At 48.6% G+C, this 12,487-nt stretch overlaps 1 long non-coding RNA gene and 1 pseudogene across 6 annotated transcripts in view; both read right to left on the bottom strand.

Moving 5' to 3' along the window:
- LOC103347828 (uncharacterized) overlaps positions 1-12,487 on the bottom strand; it is a 227,207-nt gene that overhangs the window by 128,857 nt on the left and 85,863 nt on the right. For all 6 annotated transcript variants that reach the window (XR_016230511.1, XR_016230510.1, XR_016230509.1 and 3 more), the window contains one exon: positions 11,814-11,913. This is a non-coding gene — a long non-coding RNA (uncharacterized LOC103347828). The remainder of the gene's footprint in view (positions 1-11,813; positions 11,914-12,487) is intronic.
- Positions 7,272-10,077, bottom strand: LOC149128176 (transmembrane protein 14C pseudogene; annotated as a pseudogene).

Here is a 12,487-nt window from a genome sequence, read left to right as displayed (position 1 = left end):
TGGTTCAGCTTTCACCCACAGCTCATCCGGAGGCAGAATGGTGTCATGAAGACTCACTCAGCAGAGCCACGCTGAGTCCAAATCCCAGCCCCTCCACTTTCCAGCTGTGTGATTTCAACCAAGTTATGTAGCCACTTTCAGCTTCAGCTTCCTTAGCTGTACAATGGGGATAATAGCTGTGTCTGCCTATTGGAAATACTGGGCAGTCTGAATGAACTGATACATGAAAAGCATGGTGCCTGGCACGAGGTAAGCATGAGATACATGCTCGTCCCTACCTGAGCCAGCTCCAGGAATCCACACAACAAGACAAGCGTGACCCCTGCCTTAACACTAACACCAGAGTCCATGTAAACACATAATTAGACAAGTAATTAATTAGAGTTGAGATGAGTGCTCCGGAGGAAAAGCACAAAGGGCAGTGAGATCGTGTACGAGAGGGTCGGGCAGCATCGGAACCAGCCAGATCAGGGGTCGGGAAAGTGTGGCCCAGCCGGTTTTAATAAATAAAGGTCACTGGAACCCGGCCGCACCTTTTTATTTATGGCCTGTCTCTGGCAGCTTTCACTCGCAAACAGCATAGTTGAATGTCTGAGACAGAGATCTTTCAGCACACAAAGCCAAAAATATTTACTATCTGGCCCTTTAAGAAAAGGTTTCGTGACCCCTGAGGCTGACCCCAGTGGGAAGGGGAGACTCCCCAAAACACCAGATTAGGGAAGTGGGTCTGATATTGAAGGAATTTGGGAAACACGAGTCCCCCGGGTATGAACTCCCCAACTTCCTGAACCCCTGTGTAAAAATGCATCTACAAAGGCTTCACCCTCTCCCCCTGGTCTCTGAGGACAGGACCAGCCCAATCTCAGTCAGGCTGTATTTTTTTTTTTTTTTAAGATTTATTTAGAGGCAGAGAGAGAGAGAGAGAGAGGTCTTCCATCCCATGGTTCACTCTCCAATTGGCCACAACAGCCAGAGCTGAGCCGGTCAGAAGCCAGGAGCCAGGAGCTTCTTCTGGGTCTCCCACACGGGTGCTGGGGCCCAAGGACTTGGGCCATCTTCTGCTGCTTTCCCAGGCCATAGCACAGAGCTGGATGGGAAGTGGAGCAGCCAGGACTTGAACCAGTGCCCATATGGAATGCCAGCTCTTCAGGCCAGGGTGTTAACCCGCTGTGCCACAGCACTGGCCCCCGTCAGGCTGTATTCTTTGAGCTGTTGTTCAGCCTCCTACCTAGATGGCCACGCTCCGTATTGGCGTACCTGGGTTTGAGTCCTGGCTCCAACACCTGATTCCAGCTTCCTGCTGAGGCAGACCTGGGCAGCAGTGGTGATGGTTCCAATAACTGGGTTCCTACTATGCACATGGGTGACCTAGATCAAGTCCTTGGTCCCTGACACTGGTCCAGCCCTGTCCTGACCATTTTTAGGCCTTTGGGAAGTGAATCAGTGCACAGGCACTGGCCCCCTCTGTCTGCCTCTCAAATACATTCATTTAAAAAAAAAAAAGCATCCATCCTCCTCTGCTTTTGTACTTTCAGTCCTTCGCTCTTTACTGGGCCTGTTTCCCGAGCCTCTTCCTTAGTTACAGCCATCATCACACCCCTGCTGCCCACCCCGCCAAGAAACCCTGGGGGTACCCCTCACAGCTCACCCCTTCTCCATTACATCCCACCCCATCTTCTTTGGTTCCATGACATTGCCCATCCAGGCCCTCCTCAGCTCCTACCAGAACCTTCTCTCTCTACTCCCTCTTCCCCAACAACTGGTCCTGCTGTTGCCAGCCCCAGCTCTCGTCCCCTCTGCCTGAAGGGTCAGCTTCCACAAGTGCAATCTGACTGTTACCTCCCTGCTTAATACCCATCAGTGGCTCTGGATTGTTTACGGGTAAGAATCTTTAATTAAGACATGTAAAACTTTGTATAGTATCATCCCCTGCAGGCCAGGTTCATCTATCCTTTGTAACAATCATCTGTCTTTCTCCTTGATCACCTGGTACCTTTGAACACTTTTCCAAACTCCACAAATTCCCCACCTCATGAGTTTGGGGATAAGAATGCAAACCAGATGCTCATTTTTCCAGCCTCCTTTGCAGCTAGGGTCAGGTTGTCCAAGATGACCAAACCTCCCAGGTCAGAGCAACCTCAGTCAGATTATGAACTTGACACCTGCAGCATGAAGGACTCACAGCCCTGAGTCTATTCTGATGTCAGTGGGGCAGTGATGCCAGCCACTCCTGGTGGGGCCAACTGCCCAACTGTGTAGTGTCAGTAGTGCATGCCATCACAACTGTGTCCAGTGCAGGGGCAATGTTGCCTCCTGCAGACCCCTCAGGTCAGTTGTGTGATTTAGAACATGATTCCTGGGTCCGTAGCATCAAGCCTGCAGTTTCTACACTCCTAGATATTCTGCGAGCTCCATGTTCTTTAAGAAATTCATTTTTCTGTGCAACCTAGCAGAGCTAATTTCTACCTATGTTGCCTAAATCTAAGAGTCCCTGCAAAACCTTTTCTCATATCCTATTCCCTTCCCACAAGGAAGACCAAACTCTGCTTCTTTTGTGCTCTCGTTGAGCCCTGATGCACACATACACACATGCAGGCGTGAACACAATTTAGGAACTGCAAGATGTGCATGATTTTTATATTCATGTCTATCTTCTTCTCTACTACAAAATTCTTTGTTCACTCTGTTTCTACTGTGCTCCGTCCTCGCATTAGAGCAGAGAACAAGACAGAAAAAGTCTCTGTCTTTACTGGCTTGTACTTTAGAAGGCAGAAATAGCATCTTACTTGAACAAAGTCTCTTCAAAAAGTTCATGAAAAATGCATATTTAACAAAACTATTCATTGATTTCAAAATGTTTTAAAGTTTTATTTATTTTATTTATTCAAAAGGCAGATAGAAACCAAGATGGATCCCCAGAGACAGGGCCAAGCCAAAGCCTAGAGCTAAGCTCAGTCCAGACCTTTACCACATAAGTGGCAGGGACACAACTACTCAAGCTATCATTTGCTGCCTCCCAGGGTACACATGAGTAGGAAGCTGGAATCAGGAGCAGAGCTAGGAGTCAGAGCTAAACACTCTGATGTGAGATACGATGTCCCAGGCAGCATCCTAACCACTGTGCCAAACGCCCACCACTCCCTCCCTTGAATTTTTTTGTACCAAACCAATCTTCTAATTACATTTCCTACAAACTTTTTGAAGCACTTTCCAATTTATCTCAATGCTCGCTGTATCCCCGAACTTAAGGAATTCACTTGATGCACGTTAACTAAATGAAGGAGTGAATGAACAATGACTTTCGTTGTCCCAGCCACCCACACATTCACAGACACACACAGACACACCCCACCTCTCTTCAGTTCAGCCTAATGGTTAAGATCTCGTGCTACCCACGACCTTCATCCTGAGCTGGGCTTCGCCACCCGCACTGGAGCTTTGGAGGGAGATAGACATCATGACACGCCTGGTCTCCTTTGCCTTTGACAAAATCCATGGAATGACAATGACAATCCTGTTCCTTTTAAGTAATGAGAAGTTGAAATCCTGCTCATTGTGCGTTCCAGTGTTTGGACTTAGCAGTGACCAAAGGTTTTGGTTTGCCTCTCTCTTCGCCCTTTAGTCTCACTCATTCCAGAACTGTGAACATACTAGGCATTCGATAAATTGAATTTGAACTTGACTTAGTTGTTGAATATATGTACATATATCCTCACAAACAGACCACGTGAAGAGAGCCATAGGGCCTAATTTCTGCAGAAAAATTCAGAACAGTCTCTGATTAGTGAGTTTGTTCCATTTCCCAAGAAATCATTTTAACCTTTAAACACAGAAGGTCAGCATCTCCTCTCTCTGCTCATGCATAATTCCCCTGCCCTCTGCTCTTGCGCGCTGCAGCGACCCGCCTGGGAGAGAGACAGTCAGCAGGAGGAACCACGTGGGGACTCGGAGGCCCAGGCCGCCTCCCTGGGATTGACTGAGCCCTCAGAATATGTTGTCTCATTTGCTACATTATTAATAACATTGCCAGAAGTTGGGAAGAAAACTTTTTCTCACCTAGAAAAATTAGCATTTACGCCACACACTGTGCAAACTTAGGAAGATGAACATCAATAACACAGAAAATGTTCCCTTTGAGTCTGATTTAGCAGTCAGTGCCAGCAGAGGGGTCTAAAACAAAGAAGGAAGTGCAAAGGTCAGGTTGGGCAAGTCAAGGTTGCCAGGCAGGCGCTGTGGGTGGGCTGGAGGAAGTCCAGCTGGTCTCCACATCCCGGCACTATCACAGACTGGGGTGGGGGGAGGGGGTTGGAAGTAGTCAGTGATGGGGAATCCCATCTGAGAGACGCAGATTTATCAAAACAAGGCCAAGGTCAAGCACAGTGGCTTGGTAATTTCCTGGATGGCCTGCGCTGACTTGCAGGGCTGCACCTGCAGCTGGAAGTGGAGGCATCCAACAGGTCCTCCTATTTACCGAGACGAGTCAGTCACGGAGCCCAGGATTTTGGAACATTTTAGCAGCTGCATTAGACAGCTAATGGAACAAACGCCCCCGAACAGAGTTCCCCTGACTCTGTGACCTAATCATCCCATTGCTGGTCACTCTGCTGCATCTTCCCCTCCTGCCACGTGATGATTTCCAGCTCCTGTCACACAAGGTGCTATCTGTATTGCATGCACACTACGGAGGGCGGACAGTGGACTGCATCACATTACTGTGTGGAATGAAGGCTGCATGGCGATGATGTCATGTCATCCACTGCTGTGTCCCTTGCCTCTGGATGAGTGCCTGGAATCTCATAAATATTTACTGAATTTATAAATAAACAGTTCTTTTGTAAAAGATTTTTTTTATTTATTTGAAAGTCAGAGTTAGAGAGAGGGAGACAGAGAGAGAGTGATCACCCACCCACTGGCCCACTCCCCAGATAGCCAGAGCTGGGATAGGGGGAAGCCAGGAGCTTCCTCTGGACCTCCCATGTGGGTGCAGGGGCCCAAGCACCTATGCCATCCATTGCTGTCCTCGCAGGCACATTAGTAGGGAGCTGGATCAGAAGTGGAGCAGCTGGGACTCAAACCGGCATAATATAGAATTCCAGTGTCACAAGCGGCAGCCTTATCCACTACGCCACAGCACCAGCCCAATAAATCCTTCTTAAACTGACACTCTGAAGTATTCTTCAAACTGGTCATAGGCCGGGTTTATATTTGTGTAACTGTGAATGTTACAACAAAACAGGCAATATTTTATCTTTGGGATTTTGGTTCAATTCCCAGTCTTTCAAATTTAGTATTTCTTGATTTCAACACAGTTTTGGCTGCTCCCTTACTTGGGTCAATTCCCCCAAAACCAGGGCAACAAGCCATCACCACCCCTCTAGCCACACTGGTGATAAACAGTGACTATCCAGAACCTCTCCAGAGACCGCAGCTAGAAAGGGGCTTCCAAAAGTCCGTGGAAATACTTACCATGAACAAACTGCATCTCCTTTCCAAACATCTTTCCACCAAAATAAATGTATCTTTTAATTCCATTTTTCCACAAGCTTTTTGAAATACACTCTGATGTCCCCTCGGGGTTAGGTTCTTTGTTCTGAATTATTTGACTCAGGAGCCACTGCGTCATAGGCTCTCAGCCCTGGAAAGCAGCTCAGAGATCAAGCAGCCAGATGCTTCCATTTAACAGATGGGGATTCTGGGGCCACGGCGAGGTAGGGAGTGACAGCATCAAGGCCTCACTGGGACGTCTTACAGAGTGCGATGGTGAGTTCAGGAGCCTCACCCACATGAAGTAAATGAAAGCAGCCTCTCTGCTCCGAGTGGGAGGCTGCATAGTAGCAAGCTCCCAGGGTGGCCTTGGACCGCAAGGGGCCCATCCCGCACCTGTCATGCAGCCAGTCAGGTGCAAGCCATCCATGAAGCTCACTTTTTCTTGATGTCTCCCCAGCCCGAGTGTGGTCATGCACAGCAGCTGGAAGACTTGGGCTCTGCCCAGGGCTCTCGGCCTCTCGGTTCCTCACCCTTTCCTTCCTCGTCCCTCTCCCTGGGACAGACGGTGCTCTCCTGTTCTTACTTTCCACCCCACGGAGACTTACAAGCTTCTGTACATGGGGTGCAAATGGCAAGAATGCACTGATGCACTGGGGCCAAAGGTAACAGAGAGCTGGCTTGGCACTTCTGAAGGAACAAAAGCCTTGGACTTTCAATGACTAGTTCAGAATTTACAGAAACGTATCCTGAAACAGTCAGAAATGCAAAGATAGATGGTAAGAGCTAATTACAACAGGTATGATTGAATGAACGAATGAGTGAATGAATGACGTCAGTGAGTGAAGAGGCCTGTGCTTCTGTGCAGGTGCTCTCTCCTGAGACTGACCTTGGTCCAAGTGGGAACATCAGCAGGAATTAAAACCAGTGCCTGCTCTAGGAAAGCTGGGCAACGAGACTCCAGTCCTGGGGTGTACCTCATACGCCAGGGCTTGCTGCAAGCCCAAGGCAGGCTGCTGCAGAGCTGAGCCTGTGTGCTTCCTCAGCTGTCTTCCCTGCCCTATTGCCCTTCCCTCACTGTCTGAACACGTTCAAGAATCCCCCTCTGGGGCTCTACTTCTAGTGTGCCTGGCCTCAGACAGCACACAGCTGCAACATGTGAGCTGGTGCTCTGCCTCGAATCTGGCCCCAGGAGCATCCTTTTCAATTCCTTCCCCCCTCATTCATCTCTTGCCCCAGCTCCAATGTCATCAGACTCCCCCTGTGCTGCCTGCTCAGCTTGGACTGCCTCTCGTGACACACTAAGAAGGCACTCTGAAGAAAACTGTGGAGTCTCAGGGTTTCTTTATTTATGATAAACTTTAACTTCATTAATATTGCATTTAACATAATTTCAAAGTGGGTCTGTGCTCTAAGATGAGCAAAATACCCTAAATCTCATCAGCAGATTTTTCTTTCACCCTATTGCTCTGGGTAGGGTGTGAGTTTTCAGGGCCACCAATGTTGACACCCAGCATTTTTTACTTTAAGCTCTCACTCAGATACAGAAAGAAGATGCAACACCAGCTCATAAGAATCTAACTGTACGAGGGTATTGTTAAGTCCTTTTCTCGTTTGTGTGGCTTAACGGTGATAACTAATTTTTCCCCTATCAAGTTCAGTGTCATTTTTTTAAAGTGAAACAATACACTATGAAAAAAATGCTGTGCTTGTTTCTTTAATACACTGAAAGTAGTGGAATTTTGGAGATTTGTAATTCCTCATGAGCCCAGGAGAGGACATGATTCCTATTGATGGGGTCTATTCAATATTCTAATTCAAGTTTGGTGAAAATCAGCAAACGCACCTGCAATCAAACCTGTAGGCATCCATCTTCCAGAGTGGTAGAATCTTATTCCCATAGTGTCAGCCAAGGTTCCGGATGTAGCCAGGAAAATCCAAATGTCCCTTGGGTCCCAGGGACAGCTGGTAAGCCCCCAGGTCCACCAAGCCCCCGAGGAGGACCCCTGCAGCCAGGGTTGCCACGCTACCTGCTTTTGCATAACCAATGATCCTACCAGTAGCAACCAATGCCACAGAGCCAAAGCCAAAATAACGTAAAGGCAATAGGAGACCTGTGTCCTTCCACACTGTTCTCTTCTCACTCTGTCCAGGAAGGAGGCTACCCCTGACCTGTACCAGAACCCCTTTCCCCAAGTCCTGGGCTGCAGGTAGAGGAGCCACAGTCTTAGACACAAGGTGAGCAGCTCAGCCTGGGAAGCCAAGAAAGGCACAAGAGCTCCAAAAGCTGCCGAAAAGTGTCTTCAGTTACATGAAAAGAACCTGCTGTTGCAGTCATTAATTATGTGTGGGACAGATTTGGGGAGGAGGAAGACCAGGTGGTAAGACAAGCAACACGGAGACAGGGACAGAAAACGAGCCTCGCGTGTGCTTATTTTAAAAGCTCACAGGTGCTCTCCTCCCCACTCTTCACCGGGAAGTGGTAGCTGGGCTGCTCCCTGCACTGCCATTCTGCTGTCCTCACTCTGGGAGGCCTAGAAGGTGCTCTGCAGGCAGAAGCTCAGATCTTCTCAGGCTGCTCACTTTTAGATTCCGCAAGACACCCAGCAGCTCACTGAGCCCAGCCACTTGGTGTGGCCTGCAAGCATCCCTGTGGTCCATGTGCAGAGACCCTCCCATGCAGGCATGGCCACTTGCTCCTGCATACAGTGTCCACAGGGGCTGCTCCAAGCATCTCCACTCTCCCCTCACCTACCCTTTTCCACCTTCCTTATGCCCAGGAGAGGACCCGGCCTCCAAATGCACATAAAACATAGAAGGCAGCAAATGTGAACTCTGACCCTTTTGCTTACACACAAACATATACATAACAAACACACCATACACACACACCACCTGCATCTCTACCTGTCCCTTCCTTGGAAACTACGGGAAACACACAGCCCCCTCCTCAAGCCCCCTCCCCTTCTCTCCCATATCAGCATCCCCTCAAGCACTGTCAGCTTCTTCCTGGGAGAATTTCTGTGTTCTGAGTTTCGCTTCTTAAAAACAAAATATGGAAAGGGTGACAATCAACAATGGCCTCTCATCTCCTCTGACCTACAGTGAGACTAGAAATCATCAGACAGGCACGCAGCCTCCTCCTGCACACCCTCCCTGAGCCGTGCCTCCTGCAATCACTTGTGGGCCAGACCCAGCCCACCACTTAAGCAGTCATTCTCTCCCGTGACGGCCCCTTCTGCTGAATATTCAACATTTCCCCCTGCCAGCTCCTCTCTTTCCCCCCTCTTTAACTTTGGTCCTTATTTCTCCTCTTTGTTCCTTTGCTTTCATAGCTTCCAATGTCTACGTGCAAATAACATTCACACCTTTGACTCAGCCCCACACGTGGTCCTAAACACATCACAGGTGTAACATACTACCTAATGGACAAACACCTTCAACAAAACCATCTGTAACTGAAACTCTTACAGTTCTCTCCCAACCACTCTTTCTCCATCCTTAAGTTCTTGTGGTAAATTAGCATGGTTAGCCAGCCAGGTGCCCACACCAGAAAGACCTGGAACAGCCTTTGACCTTGACCTTTAATCTCTGTAACAGTAAGGGTGTTGTCATCAAAACTAAATATCTGAGGCAGTCGGGCCTATTTTGGCTCATAGGTCTGGAGGTTCACAGTCTAAGACCAGGTGGGCCTCACTGATTCAGCCTCTGCTGGTGGCATCTTTGCTGGCAGGGTCCCGAGGCATGGAGTGGACACAGAGAGTGCATACATGACTATATCTATGTGGTCTCACCTAAGGCCACCAGAATTCAAGCTCGGGGTATGCATCCTAATGACCCAATGCCATCACCTCCCAAAGACCCTACCTCTATACACCACAGCTGGATGAAACTTCCACCCTCGTAGTATTATTAACAGACTTTAGGGAGCAAATCCCTGAGATCAGGGGACAAATACTGAAACCACAGCAACGCCCTTCTCCCTCACCCTGCAAATCTTCACGTTCTACATCACCTGTATATCCTGCAAATCCATCACTTTCTTAATTTCATTTCTTAATTGCAGGCTCCGTGCTCCACCACTGGAGTAGTCTTCCCTGAAACATGCCCACTCTGTCCCCACCACAGCCAGAGTGCTATAAAATGCAAATCAGAGCTTGCTACCCTCTCCTGAAACCCCTTTCCTGAGTACCCACCCACCCTCACAGTCTGCCTCTCATGAGAAATTGACTCAAAGAAGAGAAATTCAGCAGAATACAGCAAATCCAGGAGTAGGGAAATTATTGATTCCTACATTTGTTTGTTCATTAAATTATACCTTCGAAACGTGGAGTTAGTCCTTCTGGGAGTCCCCAGGCCCAAGCACTTAGTTTCCTTGTTTATTTCCTTCATAGCATTTACCTCCACTTGTTATTGTTTTCTCTGCTTCACTGTTTTTGTACTTTCTTTAAACTCTGTCTCCACTTTAAGAATATAAATTCCTCAAAGGGTAAAAAGGGGAGGGGCATACTAACTGTGTGACTCAGTGGTGTGGGCTGATAACACAAGACACCATACCTTGGGTGGTTTAAGCAACAGAAATCTATGTGTCATGCTTCCAGAAAAGTCCAAGGTCAGGGTGCCAGCAGACCTGGTATATCCGGCGAGGATCAGTGTCTTGGTTCACAGATGGCCCTTTTCCCATCGTGTCCTCATGTGACAGAAAGCAGAGAGAGGAAGCCAGCTTTCTTCTGCTGCTTCTTATGAGGGCACTAATTCTATTATGAGGGATCTATCCTCATGATCTCATTGCCTCCCAAGACCACACCAATTAGGATCATCCCACTGGGATCCAGGGCTTCAATCCATGAACCAGAGGGAAAGGACAAAAACCTTCAACCCATAGTGTGGGCATGCACACGGCCTCCAGCACAGATTGGGACGCATATGTAGGAGCTCAAGAAATACTTATGAAAGAAACCAAGGGATGAACAAGTGGCCAAAGTAGCTTCTGGCCTGTCAGTTCAATCAACACTAGCTTCAGACCAAATTTTCTCATCTTCTGTTCCCAAGACTCTATCAAGTATGTCCTATGCTCAAAGTCCAGGTGCAATGGAGCAGGTGCTAGGAACAAAGATGGAGAAGGTACAATTTCTATACTCAAGTCCCTCTGGCAAGGTTCAAAGTCTGAAGTACAAAGGGGAAACCATTAGCAGCTCTCCATGCCCAGGGTGCTGACCTGACCTGGGCAGTGAGCCGATTAATAGGCATTGTGCTGAACTGCTAGGTTTGTGGTACTTGTGTGGGTGAGAGTCTGGGTACGGAATTTCTGAACCTTCTCTTCAGGGCTTTCCAAGGCTGAAATCAACACCTGCACCCTCATCAACAGCTGAGGGTCCTCTTCTAAGCTCACACAATTAGGACAGAATTCAGTTCCTTGTAGTTGTAGGACTAAGGTCCCCCCTTTTTTACAGGCTTCTAGCCAGGGGCTACCCTGAGCTTCTAGAGGCTGCCCCACTCCTTGCCATGTGGCCCCTCCAACTTCAACATCAGAAACAGAGAGGCTGCCTCACTTAGAATCCCTCTGACACTTTGAGTATCTTCCACCAGGAGCTCACTGTCTCTGAAGGGATCACTTGTTTGGTACACCCAGGAGAATTTCCTTCAAAGTCACCTGGGGTATGTGGTGTACCTAATCATGGGGGTTGATATTCCCATCATATTCACAGATCACATTCACACTCAAGGGGAGGGGTGTGACCCAGAGCATCCACACCAGGGGCAGGGAATCTTGAGGGCCATCTCAGAAGTCTGCCTACCACACCCCCACTGGAGTACAGCTTTGCCTGCCTTGTTATCTCTGTGCCCTATGGATGAGAATAGACCTTCCAACCACACACAGCACAGGCAGGAAAGGATGCAGTACAGAGGGGAGGCAATGGGACTACTCAGCAACCAGAGCCCAGGAGCCCTCCGCGGCCCAGGTAGGTCCTGCCTGTGCAGCCCCAGGGACTAAGGGAATCAAAGTACACACCCCAAACGCAATCATGACCCACAGCACATTATTAGAAGCCCAAAGACTGGAATATTTCCAGAACACTAAGGATGCTCATTAATTTTTGTTTCATTTATTAATGGAATGAAAAGGAAGAGAGAGATTTCTTTTCTGGAAACTAGATATGGAGAAAATTGGAAGAATTGAGAGGCAGGGGGGCAGAACAGGAGCCATGAGCCAAACAGAGACTCCTGTCTCCTCCAAGACCCATCCAACACACCTGCGTACGCCCAAGCACTAGCCCACACCTGGTTCCAGAAAGATTCACTATGCCCACAGTGGGCCAGGAACTTACCAGAGTCCTGGACCCAGTCTGGGCTCCCTACCAGGAAGACTGGTACTTCAAGGAGATCTGAGGGCAGCCTCCAGGGTGATGAGAAGGCGGGCAGCAGGGCCTGGGAGAAAAAGAAGCTGGGATTATTCATCAGGGGAAGACAGGCAGGCGAGATTTCATGCAATCTTCAGGTATCAGAAGAGTTCTCAGGCAGTGCAGGCTAAGTCTTGGCAGTGGCTACTGAGGATAGAATAAGAAAAGGAGCTTAATCTCCAGCATGAGGGATTTAGGATAGCTATGGGGGAGAATTTCCTGATGGTGAAAGTTGTTAAAAGTTGCAATGAATGGTCTCGAGAGAGATTCAGGTCTGCTCTGGAAGCTTTTACAAGTAGAAGAGATTATCCTCTGGCAGGGGCAGCTTATCTCTAATCCTGCCTGAAGGCAGGGGAATGGACACAATGACCTCGGGGTCTCCTTCAGACTTAGAAAGCAGGCCTTCCCATCAGCAGGCCAGCCAGCACTGCCGAGCAGGTGGTGTGCTTCAGGAAGCTCCAGAGTGTGCCCAGGAATAAGGAGGAGTCCAGCCATGGAGATCTCTTTTCCCATGTCCACGCTTTAGCCACAGCTGCCTTAGAGTCATGGCCAATTCCTCTGTAATGGCAGGTGTAATCAAGGGCACCTTAGACAAGGAAGCC

The sequence above is a fragment of the Oryctolagus cuniculus genome, chromosome 2 (genome assembly GCF_051225735.1).
Source record: "Oryctolagus cuniculus isolate XC-2025 breed Fujian yellow rabbit chromosome 2, ASM5122573v1, whole genome shotgun sequence".
NCBI lineage: Eukaryota > Metazoa > Chordata > Mammalia > Lagomorpha > Leporidae > Oryctolagus > Oryctolagus cuniculus.
This window is presented reverse-complemented; position numbering and strand designations above follow the sequence as displayed.